The sequence below is a fragment of the Trichosurus vulpecula genome, chromosome 8 (genome assembly GCF_011100635.1).
Source record: "Trichosurus vulpecula isolate mTriVul1 chromosome 8, mTriVul1.pri, whole genome shotgun sequence".
In the NCBI taxonomy this organism is placed as follows: domain Eukaryota; kingdom Metazoa; phylum Chordata; class Mammalia; order Diprotodontia; family Phalangeridae; genus Trichosurus; species Trichosurus vulpecula.
In genome coordinates this window covers 15,523,350-15,546,283 of record NC_050580.1, presented here as the reverse complement: position 1 = coordinate 15,546,283, position 22,934 = coordinate 15,523,350, and the positions used below count along the sequence as shown (strand labels likewise).

Below are 22,934 nucleotides of genomic sequence, written 5' to 3'. Positions count from 1 at the left end.
TGACAAAGTATGACCTTGGACAAGTCACATAACCTCCTAGAGACCCAGGCAGCACTTCCAGGCTACTGGTTGCAGAGAAGGTGCTAATCAGCATCAGCAGGAGTTTCCTCACTCAAGTTCTTATGTCAATAAAATGGCAAGTCTAGTCCCCACACCTATGCTACACATGCCCACTGCTGTTAGCATCTTATCAGCGAGGTAGATGGATGGAAAGGCATTTCTTAAGCTTTTGCTGTGTGCTGATCAGTGAGGCCATAGGTTTTAAATGGCTGCCAAAGGTCTTCTTACTGTGTCAGAGCCAGGATTCCAGACCAGATCCCCCTGAATCAAAATCCAATATTCCTTATATTCTACTGTGCCCCCCAATCTCTCTAATTAAAAAAAATGAGGAAACTGAGGATATTTGCCTGAAGTCACACAGAGAGTGTCAGAGCTTGGATTCCAGCCGAGTTTAGTTTCAAACCTAGCACGTGGTGCTGTTTGACATTATGTTCGACCTTCAAGAGACTAAAGCTATCACTAGTTTTCGGTTGTTAGGATTCATTTTAACTTCTATTGAAGACCAAGGTCAAAATGAAGAGTTAAAACAGCTATGGAAGCATCCATTTCCTTCATTTCAGCACTAAACGAAATGTGATTAAACTGAGGAAAAGGTGACATTTGGAGAGGGAAAATCCTTTGAGTGTCCTCATACTGCCTGGCCCTGCCTGGAGGTCTGTGGCTCAGGGTATCTGCTGGGCTTTTCCAACCTGGCATTCATAACTATCATTCACTACACGTGGCCTGAGTGCTGACCCTGTAGCGATTATGTTTCAGGACCCAGAGCTCCTGGCAACCAGCACTCCTGACACGCTCTTTCCTTGCATGGAGTCTCTCCTCCCTGGGAAGTCCCTTCTGTTACATAACAAGGAAACCCATGCACCCCAGCCTGAGCACTAGAGTTAGCACCTAGTTACTGGCAGGATGCTCTTGGTCCTGTTCTATTTTTTCCTCCCTGTTTAAATGGCCTGTCAGGCACATACACCCTATGAAGAAGCAAATTTGCAGAATGCCCCCAGTCATGGGAGGTGGCTTCTTGCTCTGCCTAAAAGCAACAGTTTACAAAGATCAGAGTTTTTCTAAACCACCATGATATTTCTAGCTGGGATGATATAATCTGGGATTAAGAACTAGACTGTGGCCTATGAAATGAAAGACAATGCATGAGTCAGGCTATTTGTGACTTGGTGGGGCTGCACAGTCTAGGAAAGCATTGGAGAAACTGGCTCTGGTTCAGAAGACTGCCCTGTAAAGGATCAACTCCTGGAAAGTCATAGCGTCAGGGTAATCTGTCTTAAGAAAGAGATGGCTAGCTGAGGAGCAGAACTCTTTCAAAGACAGAGAAATTTATCACACAGTTGTCTGAAAGGGAGCCAATCCACATGAACTTAAGTACCAATCCATCAACAATCACCAATCATATATTTAGCACCTACTTTGTTACTCCCCTGCTCAGTCCACTCTGGCCACTATTTTCATACCTTCCCCACTCGAAAGTTCAGCTCCATTCTTGAAACAACCCTGGACATTGACGGACCACCATTGGCCCTGTCTTCCACAGTTCTAGGCCTCCAGAGCACACCAAGAACATATCCAACTCTATCATGCCACCTCCTATTTTCAAATCCCTTTTCCTTTAGAATATGAGCTCTTTGAGGGCAGGGACCACCCATTACGCTTTTATTTGTACCCATGGTATTTAACACAGTGCCTTGAATATAGTAAGTGCTAAATCAATTCTCTTTCTCCTGTATCTATGTATCTCTTATCTATCTCTTTTCTATATCTATCTACCTATTTATCTATCAATTCTCTCTCATCTATTTATCTCTATCTTCATCTATATCTAGTCATCTACCCACCTATCTATTTATCTACCTACCTCAAATTATTTCTCCCTCATCTTGGTATCTCTATCACCTCTATTTATCTATCTATCCATCTCTCTCTGTCTCTCTCTCTCTATCTTTCTCTCCCTCCCTCCCTCCCTCCCCTATCAGACAGTATTCCAGGTTCTGGAAATGTAAAGACAAAAATAAAGCAGGCTCTCCCCTGAAGGTACTTACATCCTACATTCAAATGATGATAAATTGAGACAAAAACTGTTTTATTAGCAGGAGAAATTTATTAAAGACTCTCCCCAAGGCTCATTTTAAGACCTGGTTTTCTTTGGAAACAGAGGGATTCTTATACTCTCAGAGTTCTTGTTGAATTGTTAGAGAAGAGGGAACAGGCATCATAGAAAGCGACTTTACCATCTCCTCCTTATCTGGTGGTTACATTAAGTGAGTAAGTGCGGATGATAATTGTCTGTGTGTGTGTGTGTGTGTGTGTGTGTGTGTGTGTTGAAAACATAGTATAGTGTACTGGACTTGGGGCCAGGAAGATCTGGGATAGGATTCAGCTACTGACATTTGCTTACTGACCCTGGATAAGTCATTAACTTGCTCTGTGCCTCAGCTTCCTCATACACACAATGGATGTAATAATCCTCGTAGAGTCTTGCTCATAAAGTTTTTGTGCAACTCAAAGGAGATAATGTATGTAAATTTATTTGCAAATCTCAAAGCATCCTATCAGTCTGAACTATTCTACTTAGAGAATCTACCGCCATGATTTCTGACTTTTTACTCTCCTAGTATTTTGTCACAAAAATGGAGGTAGCTGAGGCAGGGTGGAGAAAAAGATGGGCCTTGTGAAGGCTTGGAAGAGCAGTTGAGTTGGAATGACTTGTGGTTTCCCAGAGCACTCGGCCTCCCCTGTGACTATATATTAGAATGAGTCAATGCTGAGGCCCTTCTCTAGGCTGGTGGCCTTCCTCAGGACACTCCGACTAACTGATGTCTTTTTTAACCCCTGGTGCTGGCTATGGTGCCCAGATTGAATGGAAAATTCTTGATGTGATCTGACTAGGACAGAGGAAAGCAGGGTTCTCTTCTCTTTCACTCAGAATGCTCTGCCTCTCCCTGCACAGCCCAAGGTCCTGTTCCTGATGCTTAATAGAGTGATCAGTGCTCAGGAGGGCTTGATTTCCTTATCGATCATTGCAATGACCACGTATATAAATGGATAATACTTCTAGGTCAGGCTTCCAAAATCATTCCCTTAAGTCATCCATGTGTTCTTCATGTGTTCTGTATAAAGCTTTCCAAATTCCATAGGAAGGTAAACGATTTATTTCAAAATTAAAATTTAAAGGCTTAAAATGAAAGAGAGAGGCAGTGTGGTATAGTAGATGGTGAGCGAGGCTTAAAATCAGGAAGAACTGGGATCAATTGTGCTTCTGACACCCATTGGCTGTGTGACTCTGGGTAAGTCACTAACCTCTCTTCTCCTTAGGCCACTCTCTAGTACTGCAAATTGCAGGGAGATGCCTCTCTGCTTGGGAGAGTTTCTGCATTAGACATTCCTTCCCTACAGCAATGATGTCATTGGTCTAATCCCCATATTGAGTCAAACCCACTTAAGGATAAAATCATGCTCCTGTTTAACAGAAACAAATGAATTAAGTAAAAAGGGAAACAAAATGTGCTTTGTCTATGGAGATTTATATCCTAGCTGATTCACTAAAGTGGTGCAACAATAACCAGTGTAATTGTGACTGCAGTTTTGTGGTCATCATCAGACTACAAAGAGCCACTTGGGTTTGGCAAGGAGCATGTTGCGCCAGTGGGCCAAACTGAAAGGGTGCTGAAACCGCTCTCAGTTATTCTGCAGCATGGGAACTTCAACATCTAGATAGCAAGAATCATTAGTTAAAATAGGAAACTACCAGATGGAAAGCTTGGATGAGTTCTACTAAACATTTACGTGTTTGCCCCAGGCAGGGCAAGTGGTACTTCCTGCAGTCTTCTCACCATGTCTCCTGCAGGTAACCACGCAGTGACCTTCTCTCTCACTCTATCACCCATTTTTGTGTGTTTCTCTCTTCCAGGAGAATGTAAACTCCTTGTGTGTAGGTATTGTCTTGTTTGGTTTTGGCAATCCCCAGTGCTTAGCACAATGGATGGCACTTATAAGCACTTAATAAAATGTGTTTCTCTGTGTCTCTGTGTCTCTCTGTATCTGTGTCTGTGTCTGTCTCTCTTTTCTGCCCTTCCAGATCTCCAGCATCTCCAAAGTAGATTTAGGAATAATGGTTTGCTTGTCATATGTAACAATCAGGTACTTTGTGAATGATGCTTAGCCCAGAGCCTGGCACATTTTGTTGTTGCTGTCATTTCACAGTTGTGTCAGACTTTTCATGGCCCCCATTTGAGATTTTCTTGGCAGAGATCCTGGAGTGGTTTGTCATTTCCTTCTCCAGCTCATTTTACAGATGAGGAAACTAAGGCAAACAGGGTTAAGTGACTTGCCCAGGGTCACACAGAGAGTAAGTGTCTGAGGCCAGATTGTAACTCAGGAAGATGAGTCTTCCTGACTTCAGAGTTGGCACTCTATTCACTATACCACCTAGCTGCCCACCTGGCCCATAGTCGGTGCTTAATAAGTAAAATATCCGTAGGCCAATCTTAGAACTTGAAGCGAGATTGTTTTCAAAATGTTACCTAAACACCATGGAAAATCACAAAATCCTAGAATCTTAGTCGATCAATCCATCATTTATAAAGTACCTACTACATACTAGACTCTAAGAGCTGAGGTTGCAAAGACAAAAGTCAACGATCTCTTCCCTTACATTCTAGCTGGGCTAGACAACATATAAATAGCACTGGGTGCTGATAATAGTTACTACCTGAAGATGTCACATTCTTCAAGATCCCACTGTATATATCCATTGGGCCGGAACAAAAAGTCACATTTAGGAAATTATAACTTTGGACAGTGTGAATTGAAATTCCTGGGATCACTTGAAGGGATTCATTATCCTCACTATTCTAGCCCTGGCTGTATGTGGAGCAGGAAGCATTAGCAGCCAGAGAGGAGGGTACCAGGAAGGCTTCTTACGGAAGGTAGCACTTGATCTAAGCCTTAAGGGAAAGTGAAAATTCTAAGGGATGGAGCGAAGGGGCGGCGGGGGGCGGGGTGTGTGTGTGTGCTGGAGAGTGAATACAAAGGAAAGGAAGGGAATAAATATTTATATAGTGCCTGTTCTGTGCTAGGTACCATGCGATGCTAAGTCCCTTTATTTATTTATTTATTTATTTATTTATTTATTTATTTATTTATTTATTTATTTATTTATTTTTACAAATATCTCATTTTATCCTTCCAACAATCCTGAAAGGTGGTGCTCTTCTATGGTTTAAAGAAATCAGGGCAATCAGGGGTTAAGTGACCTGCCTAGGGTTACCAGCTAGTAAGTGTCTGAGGCTGCATTAGAACTCGGGTCTTCCCAACTTAAGGCCCAATGTGCTGTCCATGGTAGTACCAGCTGCCTCAGAAAGGCCCAGAGATGTCATCTAATCCAGTACCTAGCCCACCCTCCCTTTCCTAGTTTCCTTGACGGCATTATGTCCATCACCATTCTGGTTACTCTCTTCTGGACATGTTTGATTTGTCTCCATGTTTTGAAAAATGCGCCTCTTGGGACTGAATACAGGACTCCACAAGTGGCTGACCACTGCATAACACACACACACACACACACACACACACATGTATATATACATATATATATATATATACATCAGAATATTTACTTTTTGGACACTATATTTTTTATTCATGAGCCATATAGGCGGTGCAGTGAATAGAGTATTGGTCTTGAAGAAGATCTGAGTTCAAATACAACCTCAGACATTTACTAGTTGTGTGATCCTGGGTAAGTCACTTGACCTTGTTTGCCTCGGTCTCCTCATCTGTAAAATGAGCTGGAGAAGGAAATGGCAAACCATTACAGCATCTCTGCCAAGAAAACCCCAGAGGAAATCACAAAGAGTCAGACACAACTGAAAAACAAATAAAATAAATTCTTAGTGAACCCCTGGTGGCATTTAGTGATCCCTGACTTCTTTTTTAAGTACATACAAATCATCAAGGATCAAGTTCTGGGTAACGTCCACCTAAGTCACTAATTAGATCCTGGCCAGACCATCTCTGAGATGTGCTACTTCTGCTCCAGCTCTTTATGTGGGAGGGAAGGACCCACCCCTCGGAGGCCAGGCTCTGATTGGTGAGCGTTCACTTGATCAAATCAACAGTGCCATTCATTTAGAATTAGAAGGGACCCTAGAGATCCTCAAGTTCAAACTCCTTAGTTTATAGATAAGGAAACTGAAGCACAGAGAAGTTACATGATTTATCCAAGGTCACATAGGCAGAAATGTTTCTGAGGTAGGATCTGAGGTTTTATTGTCTCCATATCTGGCACTGTATCCACTTAGCTGCCTCTAAATTCTGGATCAGGACATGCCAGTCAATGACTCTAATTACCATTTATCCTGACTGACCTGTCCAAAACACCCCTCCCTTCTATGTGGTGTCTTCCTCTATTAGAATGAAGGTCCTCCCTTGCTTGGTTTAGTAAGATTTCAAGGAGGTGGAGAGGGTTCTGAGTGAGAATAAGGTCCAAGATGTGGTTCTTCTGGGGTGGCTAACTCAAGTTGTATCCCTAGAGCTTAAAGGCACAGTGGCTAGCACACAGCGATGGCTTAGTAAATGCTTTTTCATTCATTTATCAATGTTGGTTTTTTTTTCCACTAAGCTTAAGATGACTTCTATTTTTTTTTAAGGCTCCTTTGGCAAATTTTCTTAAAAAGCATACATTAGGAAAACTAATACATCCCTAATTTGGGGTACCAGTAACAGCTGAAATGGCTTTATAATACACAGAGTGAATGAAGTGAGTTATTACCTCCTTGAATGCTTTTTCAATATAAAGACCATGGAAAGATAAATAATCTCTGTTAAGTGTAGGCTAGAGATGAGGATCTAGTTAAGATGCTTTTCAAATGAAGAATAATGTCTCCTTTACTGTAGGTTCCCAGAAATCTTACTGGAAAGAGATCTTACAGCTGGCCCAATTATAGACAGTGAAGTGAGAAATTCAGGGTAAAAAATCAGGTTCATTGGATTGGGTTGTTGTAATGTCAATAACCTTTTAAGGTACCTACTACGTGCCAGGTTCTCTACTGTGATATTTTCCAACCCTGGGATGCTGATTTCTAGGGTCTGTATGAGAGCATTTCTGCAGTGGCTTAGTGTGTGATCCAGGCTAGGTTAGGGAGGTGAAGGGAGCCTGGCCTGGACTGATGGATACAGAGGAAAGGTCCCAGCAGCCATGAAGATGATGAACAATGGATAAAATTGGAGTGAGGGGGGAGGGCAGAGAACATCTGGGGCACAGAGAATTTCTGAGACCTTGGAGGTAAAAAAGATTCTTTGTGGCTTTTCTGGGATGGGGCTAATGGTAGGGAAATGTTCAGAGTCCAAAGAAAATAATGCTTTAGTTTGAAGGAGATTAAAAAAAAATAACAGCTTAAGAGTGATTCTTGACATGCTAGAAGGATGATTCTTATAAACTTAGAACTCAGCGGTCTTGGGGTTTTGGTTGCTTTGGAATGCACAAAATTACTCTAGAATGTAAGCCACTTGAGGGGAAGGTAGATTTCCTTGTTGTTATTGTTGTTTTTGCCTTTCTTTGGATCCCCCGAGCTTAGCAAAGTGTCTGGTATACAATCGGTGCCTAATAAATGCTTGTTTGATAAAACAACATCCAAGCATCATTCTGTGATTCAGAAGAAATTTAGTAAGTTACCAAGACAAGCCCAGGATAGATCCCCTTAGGACTTCTACTGTTTACCCTTCTAAAAGCAGAGGCATCCTCAGACATCAAGTAAATAAACTAGATATTGAATTTCTTATGGGTTTGGACTCTAGTCTCTATCCAGCTTGTATTTCCTTATCTCTCTCCAAACAGTATTTTCTGCCCTGTTCCCTCTCCCAAATATTTGGTATTTACCCTTACCCTGCATTTCCTTGTCAGTGTATATGATGTATGTCCCCAATAGACGGTAAGCTTCCTGAGGGCAGATGTTTTGTTTTTGTCTTTGTATCTGTAGTGCCTAGTACTATCCCTTGCACATTGCAGATACTTAAATGCTTAGGGAATCGAATTGTGTTGACTTGGATACACATATATAATCTGATTAACATTTATTTAGCACCTATTGCATGCAGAGTTCTGTGCTAGGTACTGGAGGAAATATAAAATTTAGATAAATCATGACTTGTGCCATCATAGAATTTCCATTAACATAGATAACTATAAAATGAGCCTTTGCATTATGTGTGCATTAGACTGGGTAGATAGAAAGCAAAATCTTCCTTTGCTCTAGTCTTAGGGCCCTTCTCCTTGCCAATGCCAACCCATCTGCTAGTGCTCTTGGTCCCATCTACTCTCATCTCCTCAAGAGCTTATCCCTTTGATAATCCCCCTCCCTCCTTAATTTTCAATATCTCCTTATACACTGGTTCTTTCTCTCTGTCTATTAGGAAGCACAGATAGCCTTTAGCCTTAAAAATATGTTCCCTTGACCCTTCCACTTTTTCAAGTTGTCTCTCCTCCCTTTCACAGCAAACTCCCAGAAAAAAAAAGTTAACTAAGTTCCTTTCCCCGTTCTCTGATCCACCATTTATTTCTCCCCCTCTTGCCATCTGGCTTCCACTACCACAACTCCAATGAAATTACTTTTTCTAAGGACATCAATGATCTCTTAACTGATAAAGCCCATGACTTTTTTCTTAGTCCTCGTCCTTCTTGAGCCCTCTGCAGAACCTGGCACTTTTGATCAGCCTCTCCTTCAGAATATTTTCTCTTCACTGGGTTTTTGTGAAACTGCTTTCAAGTGGTTTTCTTCCTATGTGTCATTCAGCTCTGAATCATTCACCTCTTTAAGTTTATCGTCCATGCCCTGCCCACTCTGCGTAGTTACATACAAGGTTTCTTCTCTATGCCTTGGACTCTTGTCTCTCTGTTTTCTTTCGGCAATCCCACCAGCTCCTATGAGTTCAATGATTATTTCTATGCAGATGGCAAATTATACATAGATTCACAAAAATGTAGACACAGTGTTTACATATATGTATATCTATCTATCTATCAGTTTATCTATCTATCTTTCAGTCTCTCCTCTGAAATTTAGTCCCAAATCATCTTTTGCCTGCTAAACGTTTCCAACCGGATGTTTCATAAGCGTCTAGGTATCTCAAACTCAACAAGTTTAAAAGAGCATTCATCATGTTTCTCCCTAAATCCACCACCTTCCTAAATGACCTATTTATACTGAGGTACCAACCTCCCAGTCACCTAGGTTCTCAATGTAAGAGTCAGCTTTAATACTTCAGTTATCCCAAATATCCAATAAATTACCAGATCATGTTGACTTTATCTTATCACCATTTCTTACATTTATCCTTTTCTATTTATTCACACCACAGTCACCCTTGTCTGGTCCTTTATCACCTCCAGCGTAGACTATTCTAAGGGTCTCTTCATTGGTCTACCTGCATCTAGTCTCTCTCCAAGCCCTCCTTCACAAAGCTGCCCTATCGATATCACCAAAGCCCAGGTATGACCATATCACTGCCAAACTGGAGTAATTTCTGTGGCCCCCCACTGCCCTTAAGATAAAATACAAAATCATCTTTAGCATCTTTAGCCCTTTACCTCCCTATGGACATCCCTTTCATCTTCTTGCTGTCATGGAGAAACTTCTGTCCTGTGTCCCAGTGACTGGTCACTGCCTCTCCCAGATCATTAGTTCAGGAAAGTCCCAGCCACTGAGCTTGCTTTGTTCTCTATGGCTATCTCCTCCTTGCCAACCTTTTTGCCATGGAGAAACTTTTGCCCAGGGACTCTACTGCCTGGAATGGTGATTGTCTCTACCAGACCACTACTTGTGGAAAGCCCTGACCATCATGGTTTTCTTCACTCCCCGTTCTCCAGGATACTCTTTCATAGTTTCATTCACTACCTTGTTGCTACATAACAATCCTTCCTCCTCCCTCCTCAGTTTTAGGACTGTGAACCATTGCTTTACTACCCAATGTCCCCTTTCCCAATCCCTGTAACTTGCTGGACTAAAGTGCCCCTCCCTGGTCACCATTTCCCCAGGGGTATTTTCTCCAAAATCAAAATCGAACTCCTTGATGGCAGGGAATGTCACTGTGGCCCCAGTACCAAGTGTGTGTTGTTGTTTGCTGTTCAGTCGTGTCTGAGTTTTTGTGATCCCCTTTGGTGTTTTCTTGGGAAAGATACTGGAATGGTTTGACATTTCCTTTTCCAATTCAATTTACAGATGAGGAAACCGAAGCAAATGGGGATAAGTGACTTGCCCAGGTTCACACAATAAGTATTTGAGGTTTTATTTGCATTCAGATCTTTCTGACTCTATCCACTGAGCCACCTAGTTGCTTCATGTGCCAAGTATGGCACTTGGCATATAATAATGACTTCCAAAGAAGCTTGTGCCTTATTGAGACATGATCAACCCACCTCCTCTTGATAACTGCTTATGGAACAGACAGATGTTTATAGCTTGTAATAAAAGCTGAATTTTTGAAAAATAAATCCAAGACACTAAATCTTCTCTAAATAATAACTGCTAATTAGTACTTAAAGTGTTGTAAAGAGCTCAACAGAGATGATCTCTTTTGAGCTTCATAACATCTGAGAGATTCTATGGTGGTAAAATCCCCATTATACAGATAAGGAAACTGAGACTCAGAAAGGCGAAAAATGAGAGGAGGGAATCGAGATCCAGTCTTCCAGGCCTCTTACTATGTTCATGAGACCATGCTGCCTCTTGAGGGAGGCATTACCACGATAATTATTATTACTCATATTTGAAAATAATACAACTGACTAGCAGGGAGGATATGTGACTTGTGATGGGTCCCATGGCTAATGAGAGTCAGAGGTGAGATTGGAACCTGTTTCCTGCCTCTCAGTCTAGAGCTTCTACTGAGCATACCATCTCTCTGAAGACATTTTCCACACAACTCAAACAAAAACAAAGCTTGAGAACTTGGCAGAATTCAAAAGCAGTAATTCTAGTAAATCTGCTTAGATTCATGATAGCAGATTTAACCTTGGAGCTAGAATGGTACAGGAGAATTGTCAAGCATTTTGCACAGAGCTAAGAGAGTGTTTCTATGTAAACACACCCACACACACCCATTACCCTCCCCCCAACACACACACACACACACACACACACACACACACACACACACACACACACACACACAGGATTTGGAATTAAGAGCACCTTGCTTTCAATCCAGCCTCTGACTCTTGCTACTTAACCAAGTGACCTTGGTAATTCATTTCTCCTCTGAGCCTCAGTTCATCTGTTAAATGAGAGGGGACAGTCTCTGAGATCCCTTCTAGCTCTTCATTGATGATTTTAATGTTAATTGAGTAGAACATTTCAGTTAAGATTTCAAGCCCTTGCTGCCTGTTCCCGTCTAAGAGAGATGAAGAACAGCTTGCAGCCAATTCTGCCCTCGGGGACTGAGGCTAAAAACAGCTAGTGACTCCTAGCTTGGAGGGAAAGGGGTTCCTCCATCCTTCCAATAGTAACAGGAACTCTGTTTACTGAACTGTATACAAGTCACAGAGTCACAGAGTCACAGAAGGGCCCAACTCACTGTATTGGTGTCGAATGTCAGGGGTTTTTCTGGCCTCAGCAGAGAGGAAAATGAATCTCTGCTTTCAAATGGAGTCTAGTAGCTTTCGTGGCCCTGGTACAACCGGTAACTCCTAGAATTTTATTTTTGGTTAGTTAAGGAAGGAGGTGTCAGTTACTTAGATCACAGCCTAAGAAATTTGAAATATATCATAACTTATGCTCTCATGCAGTTTATGGTCCATTCATGCCTTTCTTTCCATTAAAAAAAATCTCTTTCTTGTCATCAACGGTGATAAATAATGTTTATGCTTGGTGGAATAGTAGCTGTAAATATAGAAATATTTTTCTCATAACCACTGAGACCCACATATTTAAAACCGTCACATTAAAAGGTGATGAAATCATTGGAGCTACAACTGGAGGGGACCTTGATATTTTAGTATGTCTGTTTTTTTTTATTGGTAATGGAAGCCCAGTGAGGGAAAGTGAATTATCCATAGTCATGCAGGTAATCAGTAGCAGAGCTGGGATGCTAATGCAGGTCTGCCACCTACAAATAAAAAGCTCTTTCCTCATTCAAAGGTCATCTGATGGTGACAAGGAAAGAAGAGGAGCCCCGTGTGTAGAATCAAAAGGGCCCTTTTGGAGATCATCCAGCTCATATCCCTCCTTTTCCAGGGGATTAAGCTGAGATGCAAAGAGGGCAAGAGAATCTCTAACAGTCATGGTGAGACCGTGGGAATCTTGTGTGATTCCCAATGCATCTGATCTACTGATAGGGCATTGTGACATTTTTGTATCTGAAGATCCTGGATGGAGAACCGGGAGGAACCTTGAGCCCAGGGAGTGAGCGTTTTGAGCAATGACAACCTGTAGCAGGCTCATCCTGCCTTAATGTTACAGTGATGCTGAATTTGAAACTCTTTCATAGGATGCCACTTATCTCATCATCCGGAGAGATAATAATTGCAAAGCACCCAGCGCACGGTGCCTAGTACAGAGTAATCGCTATATAAAATTAGCTCTTATAGGTTTTCATTATGAAGACGATGGCTAGCATTCCAATGGCACTTTAAGGCTGAGAAAGCATTTGATAAGTTAGCATTCATGTAGCACTTTAAGGTTTGCATTGAGCTGGACCAATATCATCTCATTTTCTCATCACACCAACTCATATCACTCCCACTTAGCAGAGGAGGAAACTGAGTCAAATAGAGGTTCAGTGACTTGTCCAAGGTGACCCAGCTAGTAGGTGCTTGAGGCCAGACTGGAATTTCAGCGTTTCTGACTCCAGATCCAGCAGTCTATCCACTGAACCATCTAGTTTTGTGATAGCTCTCAGGATTTCCTAAGCACAGGAAAGCTTTAAAAAAACAAACAAAAATAGAGAGGTCCCCTTTTCAACCAGCTTATTTCACCTTTCGATTAGTTATTCTTTTTATTTGAAATATTTCTAATGTAAATCTGCCGGCTCGAGCTATTGCAAACCTGTTGGTTTGAGCTGTCATGACCCTGCGCAAGGAAGGAACCATATTGAAAGTGACCATAGGAGAGTTTTTATTTAAACAAAACAAAACAAATGATGAAACGGCCTCCCACCCCCAATCCACAGCATAAAAAGTCAGAGAACAAAGAGCAGTGAGTCACCTACCAGCTCAACTCTTCCAAAACCTCCAACTCCCAGCGTGTCGATGATGTTGAAATCGGACAGCTTCAGATTGGCGAAGAATGCCCCTTCAGCTTCATATCTGGATTTTTTGATGCGAAAAAATGGAAATTTCTTAGAGGTGCAAACATGAGTGGCCCAGACAGAAGTACCTGAATGATATGACTGGAGGACAGGGTTTACCTGTTTCAATTCCATCTTGTCTCTTTAGAGCCCACCTTTTCTCACACTCATAGTTTGTTTGGTCCCCTTCAAGAAGAATGGCCCTTTTTTGCTTTTCAAAGTAGCAAAGGACAAAGCACCCCCAATACATCAGTCATGCACCTGTCCTCACCTCCAGGTCTCAAGTGAAAGTTACAACTTGACATTTTCTCTCAGCCTTGCTTTTCTTTTGTTACTTTCTCTCTCTTTGCCCCCCTTGACTTTCAGTTTTTTTTTTTTTGGATGAGAGAGTCTTTCAGGAGTTTTCTCTTTTCCACAGGTTGGTAATAGCTTCTATATATTTTAAAATCCCTGAGGTCTCTAAAGAGAAATCATAGTCAGGTTCTCTGAAATCAGGTCCTCAAAGCTGTGGGTCGAGGTACAAATGCCTGCGAAGGATGACTTCAAAAGCATATTAGGATTTCAAAAAATAAATAAAAACCAAAAACCAACTCTCTTCCCTTCTCTCTGGTTTTAATGCTTGTTCAGAGATGACGCTCCTAGCAAGTGAACCAGCATCGTGGCTAGCTTCTTATCTAGATGGTGCATGGAGAAATGGACTCTTGGATTCCAAAGCTCGCCTCGTCAAACATGCACCTCATGCCCATGCTAATGACAGAAAAAAGCTTCCCCTGATCTTACCAGTGAATATGAGCTTCCCAAAATATCTGCTTGCTGGAGGCTCTGGTATTTTTAGAAAGGATAGGAAGGCATATGGATGAAGGGGATCCTCCCACTTACTGAAGCCAGGGCAGGGAGGCATTTAGCTGTCTCACAAGACAGATGGCTTTTCACAGCCCAACGTAACCCATGCCCTTCAGTCCCTGGAAGACTTATTACTGTACATTAAAGGGACCATTGAGAGGACACATTTCTAGAACATGTTAGGGGTTTTGAAGATCTTCCCTTACCATAATTCCATGAGGAAGGGAATATATCTACTACTGTGTCCCTTTTAAAGATGAGGAAAACCAAGAGCAGAAGTGACTTTGCTAAGTTTAGGAATGGGATTAAAATCTTGACTTTAATTCCTTTGGGCTAATCCTGACAAAATGAGCAGGAACATTTGGAGAGAAACTTGTGAGAAGACTCAGTTGGCTTTTTCAGTTTCTAAAACCTAACCATCATTTCACATTTATATCGATTGCTCTAAGGTTTGATCTTCACCATATCCCTGTGACTGTAGTTTTGGAAATCAAGAACTCTCTTGCTTCAAGAGGATAAAACGGCAGCTCTCAGTCCAATGGGTGAGGTACAGAGGATGAAAGGAAGGCTAGACGTTAGAAGAACTTGCCCAGGGTCACATGACACACAGTCAGTGTGAGCAACAAGATTTGAACCCTGATCTCTTCTACTTCCATATCAATAATCAGGAATATTCATGAACGCACATTTTCACCTGTATGACCACCTGCCTTTATAAGGAAGTCAAGCACATGGCCTAGTAGAGGGCATCCCAGAAGGCAAAACACCTTGGGAATGTTGGCTTTGGCATCATTAATAACCTGTTCTTTGCATGTCAACTCTTCCATTTTGTAGAAAGGGAAACTGAGGTCCATAAGGGAAGGGAATAAGGCCCACACGGGCAGCTTTGGCTTTGCCCTGGGCAGTGACTCAGCTTCTCTCTCGACAGCAGAGTTCAGAGGCTTACATTCTTGCTTGGACAATAACATCTGACCATTTGTAATAAGATGAGATTACTTTGCAGTGATGGAATCTAAGCAACAAATGGACATTTCTGGCATTCCAGCTGACTCTGTACTTTTGGAAAATTGCAGACTCCCTCACTTTAGAAGGGGAAAAAATGACAGCCCTCAGTCAAACAGATGCATGTGCAAACATGTTGTGGACATCCAAAGACTCCCACTGCCTCAGACAACAAGCACGCGATCAGGAATATCCTGGATGACTGGAGACATAAACCCTGATTGGCAGTTAAATATTCATCCTATACATTTACTGGGATGTATCCTGTCTTGAAGGTGACATTAACTCTGATGAGAAAAGACTCAATGAATATATTCAGACTTGTGGGACAGCAGACTGAGAACAAAAGCAGTTTAATGTCAGCAGGGTACTAATACATTGTAATGACAATTAGAAGAATAGAAACAGCTACTTAGTACAATGGACAGAGGGCTAGGTCTGGAGTCAGGAAGACCTGAGTTCAAATCCAGCCTCAGACACTTACTAGCTATGTGACTCTGGGCAAGTCACTTAAACTTTCTCAGTTTCCTTAACTCTAGAATGAAGATAAGAACACTACCTAGCTCACAGGGTTTTGTGAGTATCAAAGGCAAAAAGTGTTTCGCACAATGCCCAGCACATAGTAGGCACTATATAACTTATTTCCTTACTCCCCTCCCTTTTACATAGTGCTTTAAGGTTTGCAAAAAATTGTAGAGTATAACACAGAGTGTGTCCCAGGGGACTTCATAGAAGGGAGGGACCACTGCCAGCTGGGGACACCATGGAAGACTTCATGGAGAAGGTGGCCCTTAGTTGAATCCTTTGAGGGAGAATAAAAACTTTAACAGGAGAAATTGGGGGATAGCACCCCAGATAAGTATAATCACCAATGAAAGTTATATTCCTCTCTATTACCTACAAGAGGAAGGGGGCAGGTATGAGAGAAATAGTACCAGAGAGAAAAGAGACAAGCCTGGGACCTCATTTTGGTCTCAGTTTCTTAATCAATAAAATAGAGATAATAATTCGGGAGGACCAAATCAGCTAATATATTTCAAGTGCTTTGCAGACCTTAAAGTGCTACAGAGATGTTAGCCATTGTTATTACAATGATGATAATTTGGAGTCAATCTTTCCCTATTCGGAGGTTTTTTGTTTTTGTTTGTTTCCTTTCTTTCTTTGTTTTTAACTAGACTTCCTAAAGAGCAGCCAGATTTTTATCTCCTCTTCCCAAACTCTCTGTGAGATGAAACACTTGGAGTTTGTCAAATCCCCCAGTTTCACTGTGTTTTGGCTTCCTCATCTACAAAATGAAGGGCTAGATGACCTCTAAGCTCCCTTCCAGCTACTGACCCTACTTAGTGTGGACAGTGACCTTAATCCCACCTCATCATTTTATAGAAAAGTTGAGTGACTTTCCCAAGGTCACCCGGCTAATAAGGGGCAGAGCTGACATTTGGACCCAGTTCTTCTGACTCCAAATCCAGCACACTTTCCATGTGGCACAGCCAATACGCCTAATTATGTGTCAGGTGCTATGCTAAGTACTGGAACCACATCAACAGCATAACAACCTCATGGCAATCAAGGACAGTGGACAGAAGACTAGCCTTGAGGTCAGGTACATGAGGGTTATAATCTTGCCTTTAAAACACAGTATCTTTATGACCATGGGCAAGTCACTTCAACCATCAGTGACCCAGGAACCTCTTTGAGACTACAAGTCACAGATGAGTATCTGATGAAGAGGGAGTTTCCACAGTTCCCTGCACAGGTCTGCTCCTGCTCCCTGGCCTCGTTCATAGCTTCTAAAGAGAACCAAAGGACCTCTTAAATGCCTCCTTTACTGATTCCAGGAAACAAGACTCTATCCATTTGTATTCAGTCACAGAATTTGAGCCTGAAGGGTTCTCAGAGACTCATTGAATTCAACCTGTTCTTATAAAATGATCTCCAAAGCAAGTCAGCTGACTAGTGCTCACCAGTCTTTGCCTGAAGACATCCGATGATGGGGAAGCCATGACACCAGAGGAGGGCATTCCCTCCTGGGGCAGCCCGTGCCACTTCTGGAGATTCCTGAACTTTAAACCCACCTCACCAACTTCTCCCAGGGGTAGGGAACCTGCGGCCTCTAGGCCACATGTGGCCCTCCAGGTCCTCAAATGTGGCCCTTTGATTAAATCCAAACTTCAAAGAACAAATCCCCTTCATAAAAGGATTTGTTGTGTACAACTTGAACTCGGTGAAAAGGCTGTACTCAAGGACCTAGAAGGCTACATGGGGCCTTGAGGCTGCAGGTTCCTCACCCTTGGATTAGACATTTAAAACTGGATATCCCAAGGGATCTCAAACCTAATATGTCCAACATAGAGTTCATTGTCTTTTTCCTAAAACATAGAATCATCCAAACTTCTCTGTTACTATCTTTGATACCATCCCTTTGTCTCCCAGGTTTACAACCTCAATGTCATTCTGGACTCACCACTTTCAGTCCCCCTATAAATCCAATAAGTTACCATATCTTATTATTTCTACCTTCAGAACATTTCTCACACTCATCCCCATTCTCTGAACCCACACAGGTGCCATTCTTTTTCAGGCACTCATAATTTTTTTTCTCCTGGACTATTACAGTAGCCCCCTAATATCAAAAGACTTCATTCCATCTTCCATACGATGTTCAAAAGGATTTTCCTAAGTTGCAGGTCTGACCATCTGTAATGGTAACCGCACTGGCATACCCAGGATAGGTGCTAGCACAGATTCTTAGATCTGCTTTACTGGAAAAGATAGCTGTTTCACGGGTCAACAATCTTCCTTAATTACATAAGATGCAAACGGAGAAAATACAAAGCAGAGAAATAAAGGTCAACAGACAGGGCTCTACTGCCTGAATCAAAAGAATATTGCTATATATACTTTACATTCACCACTGAATCGAGAGAGCCTTTACCTCTGAGCAGCCAGGGAGCTCTGAACATCCAGCCACTCAGAGTCTTGACCAGGGATTCCCAAGATCCTTCTTGTAAGCGAGCCCCCAAAGCAAAAGCTCACATCTCAGAATACATATATTCTTTCAGCTAATAGGCTCAGTGCCTAATTAGAAATTAGCAAAAGATGTGTAAGCCTTCCTACAAGCAAGTAAGCTTCCCTTAATGGGCTCCACATGAGGTCTATTGATGGGCAGGAAAGATCTTATTCCTCACTAACCATACACTATCTTAGTCCCTTACTCAATAAACTCCATTGTACTCCCCAAGTTCTTTTCAATCAGCTACAAACTCCTTTGACTTTTAAAAACTGGGCTTCCATTGTCTTCCCAGCCTTGATGGATAGATAGATAGATAGCTAGATAGATGATAGATAGATAGATGAATAGATAGACAGATGGATAGATGGATGGATGGATAGATAGATAGATGGATTGATAATGAATGATGGATAGACAGATAGGGCATTGATTAAGCACTAACTATGTGCCAGGATCTGGGCTGGGAATACAAAACCAAGTAAGTCAGACAGTCTATTCCCTCAAGGAGGTAACAATATAACAGAGGGAAGTCAACACATAAAGAGGGGAAAATGGAAAATTGGGGGTGGGGGTGAGCATAGAGGCATGGTATAGACTGTGGGATATGACATGAAGGTCTGATCCCAACAAAATAGGCAACAGCTGACTTATCCAAGCTGAGGAACCAGGAGTGGAGTCCAAATGGTTAGCTCTCATCCCCTTCATATACTTTACTATTGGTCTAGCCCAACTGGCCCTCTTACTGTCCCTCCTACAGTGCAGGTGATTTCCCCTCTCCAAGCCTTTGCACTAGATGTATCCTCTGCTTGGAATACACTCCTCCCCTCCCCTTCACTTCTTAGAATCCTGTTTCCTTTGAGACTCAGCTCAAACATCATCCTCTGAGCAGCTGGCATCCTCCCCACCCCCAAATAACCTTGGATCTACTTTGTACATGTTTATATGTATACGTATCATTTCTTTCTATAGAATCCAAGTTCAGTGAGGGCAAGGATTGGTTCACTTTTGTCTGTATCCCCAGGGCCTAGCACAGTGCCTGGAACATAGCCAGAATTGAATAATTGGGTGTTGACCAAATACAGATGGGAACATCAGAGCTGTGTTCTTGGTTCTTTTGCCAATGATATGCCCTCTCCTTGTACTTAATAGATGTCTAATAAATATCTTTACAGATGAATTCCAGGAATAACTTTCCATTACTTCCCTATGTCTGATGGATCATAAAGTTTGGATCTTGAACGGAATTTAGAGGCCATTTAGACTAGCCTCATTTTAAAGCAGAGAAAAATGGGGCCCAGTGGAATGAAATGATCTGCACAAGGTCAGCCAGCTGATAAGGAGCAGAGATTCAAACCTAGAGTCTCTGCGTTTCCACTACCCTTTCGGCCTCCCTCAAACCGTTAGTCGACAAACATTCATTAAGCACCTACTCTGCACCAACACTATGCTCAGCACTGGGGATACAAAAAAAGACAGACAGTCCTTGCCCTCAAGGAGCTCACAACTGAATGGATCCCAATTCCTAATGCTATCCCTCTCCAATTCCCTTATATTAACTGTTGCATATTTATTTGTATGTATTCACTTAATGTTTGCACTTTATATGTTTATATATGCTTGTCTCCTGCATTGTTATGTAAGTTCCTGGAAGGCAGAATTTGTTCCCTTCTTTGTATTAGTTTCCTCAGGGTCTAGCATGGCAAATGGCACATGATGGGAGCTTAATCAATATTTGTTCATTAAGTGACTTCCAGATGCTGCCTACCTACATTAAGCATGATGCTCAAGTGACTGCTTATTTCACTTGGAACATGAAGCTCCAGGGTTTTGTACTTCCACAGAGAGATGCTCCATTTCATAGAAGCCAAACAGTTCTAGGGAAGTTGGGGTCAGGTACAAAATGAACCCACCCAAAGCCTTACTCTGTTGGTCTCTTTGGGGGCCGTGAGAGCAGGACTGTCACAGGTAAACACTTAGTCTTATCCAGGGCCATGTGGCATCCCCATTGACTAGGCTCACTTGAGTTTTACTTACAGAATTCAGGGCTACAGCAGTTCATGACACATTGAGATTCAGATGGATTGAGCAAAAAGAATGCCAGACCCACATGATCTGAAAACAGCAAATAGAATGCTGAGATATTGGGTTTAGAGTTGGAAGAAACCTTACAAGGACCTGAGGCACAGATAGGCTAAGCAGCACACAGCTAGTACGTGGTTAAGTCTGGAATCAAACTAAAGTCTTCCCTCGTTCCACATCCGTTGCTGTGGTCACTGCTCTACCCAGCTACCTTGGTCTAAGATTGGATGATGGAAGTCATGATCGTGTGCTATCTTGATAGTTAAGTAGATACCATTTTAGCTTAAATTATCCTGAAACTAGTATCATTTTTCTACTGTGTTGTATTTGTGGATGCAATCACTGAGCATCTATCTCATCCTCCCTGAAAGCCCTGCAAATGTGTATGCTGAATACTCTGTGACTTCATCATAATTCATCTTTGAAATGGAACTCAATAGATTAACCCCCTCTCCAAAATCTGTCCCTCCTCTAAACTTTCTCTCTGTTGTGGCACCAGCTTCGCAACCTCTGCATCCCTCTTGACACTTCCACATCTCTTCCCCTCTTGCTCTGTCCTCTCCCCATCCAATCAGCTGCCAAATCTTTTCAATTCTACTTCCATGAGTTCTCTCACATTCATTCCTTGCTCTTAACTCATATGGCCTCTACTATAGCTCAGGCTCTCTTCACCTCTCACCTGGACTACTGCCAGTATCTTTTAGTTGGACTCAGGCCTCCATTTTCTACCCTCTCCAACCATCTCTCCTACAGCTGCCAACCTGGTATTCTTAAGTACAAATCTAGTTATGCCCGTACTGAAAAATCTTCAGTGGTTCCCTATGACTCCTCATCATGACATTTAAAGTCCACCCCCGTCTGGCTCCCACCCATCTCTCCAGCTTTTTATTTGGTAGCTCTCTTATTTCACTCACTCTCTTCTGGTCAGACTAGTCACTTCGGTGTTCCATGTCCATGGCATTTATCCTTCACTTCCATGTTCTCCTATAGGGGATTCCTCCATCATTAGAATTTCCTGTCTCTTCTCCTCTACCTCTCAGATTTCCTAGCTTCCTGTAAAGAGCAGTTCAGCTGCTGCATCCCAAAGGAGGCCTTTCCTGACCCCATCCTCCTCCTCTAGTTACTAGTTTTTTCTCTATCTTGAAAACACTTTGTATATTCTTTATACTTATTCATCCGTGTCCAGGTTATATCCTCCCCTTACCCAGGAAAATGTAAACTCCTTGAAGGTAAGGACCATTTATCATTTTGTTTCTTTGTTTCTGCCATGCCAAGCATGGCGTCTTGCCTATGGTAGGTAACTGACAAATGTTTGTTGATTTAAATTGAATTGCATTTATATTGAAATTGTCTAAATTATCTAAGGTCAGGCAGTCAGTGAAAAGTCATTTTTATTAAACACAATCATATGCCTTTATTTTATTTGGAATCGATGATTAAATAATTTGGAGTTTACATTGTTGGAGCTGAGCTATTTCATGCTGAAATGATTGTGTTTTCCATAATTAAAACTGAGTTCAAATACCTAGACAACAAGGAAGCAAAGAACAAACAAACAAACAAAAAACCTCTTCATGTCAAGGGGACCTCAATTCTCAAAAAAATTAAAAAAAAACCTGGAATATTTCTGTTTCTGATAACTATAAATAAAAACACATTGGTGCCATCCATGCTTCCTCTTGTCAGTCCTAGCAGTAGCATAAGAAACACCTAAGTTTTAGAGTAGCTTAATGAAACAAGAGCCTGGACTGTTCTGTAAACATTTCATTTTGTCAATTTTCCCAGACCATGTAATATTTTTTTCAGGGATTGAAGATAACCTGATTTCTGGGACCCTATTTCAGAATCACAGTTTTTAGAGAAATTGACTATTTTCCTTTTTTGAAAAATAGCATCCCAGTTATGAAATAATTCCATTTATTTTTCAAACACCTTCCCTGGAGGAGAAGCAGCTGAGAGGAAAACTCAGAAAAAAAATTGAATTTCTATCATTGGCTGAATACTAAGAAGGCTAACTTTTGAATTTAGAATATACCTTTATTCTGAGGACTCAAAGCTTTTTTCACATTCAATTTATTCTTTTAGATTCCCTGTGAGAATAAGAAGGAAATGATTTTCATCCCTGTTATATAATCAAGGAAACTGAAGCATAGAGTGATGTGTGATAAAAAGATAAAGGACTCAAATTTGGGCTTCCCAGTCACCCAGGATAGAAGCTGACTCTTCCTCACCCCATGGTTTTATTGGACTCTCTTCTTTACATATTTTAATGCATTCATTTTCTCATTTAGTTTAATGAAACAATTATGGATGAGAGGGAGTGTCACATAGTGGATAGAAAGCTGGACTCAAGGTCAGGAGGTTAGGATAGATGGATAGATAGATGGATAGATCAATAGGTATATGGATGAATGAATAGATGGATAGATAGGCAGATGAATAGATAAATGGATGGATAGACAGATGATGGATGGATGAATAGATATACAGATGGCTGGATGTATAGATGAATGGATAAATGGATAGATCACTAGATTAATGGATGGACAGATGGATAAATGAATAGATGGATGGACAGACAGATGAATAGAATGGATGAATGGGTGAATGGATAGATGTATGATGGATGGATAGATAGGTAGATAGATAGATA

General features: G+C 41.6%; 1 protein-coding gene across 1 annotated transcript in view; it reads right to left on the bottom strand.

Moving 5' to 3' along the window:
* The window catches only part of LOC118828877 (cGMP-dependent protein kinase 1), a 173,316-nt gene that overhangs the window by 44,012 nt on the left and 106,370 nt on the right, over nucleotides 1-22,934 (bottom strand). Inside the window, exon 3 of the mRNA XM_036735763.1 lies at nucleotides 13,267-13,363. The gene's annotated coding sequence lies outside the window, so the exon portion shown is untranslated. The remainder of the gene's footprint in view (nucleotides 1-13,266; nucleotides 13,364-22,934) is intronic.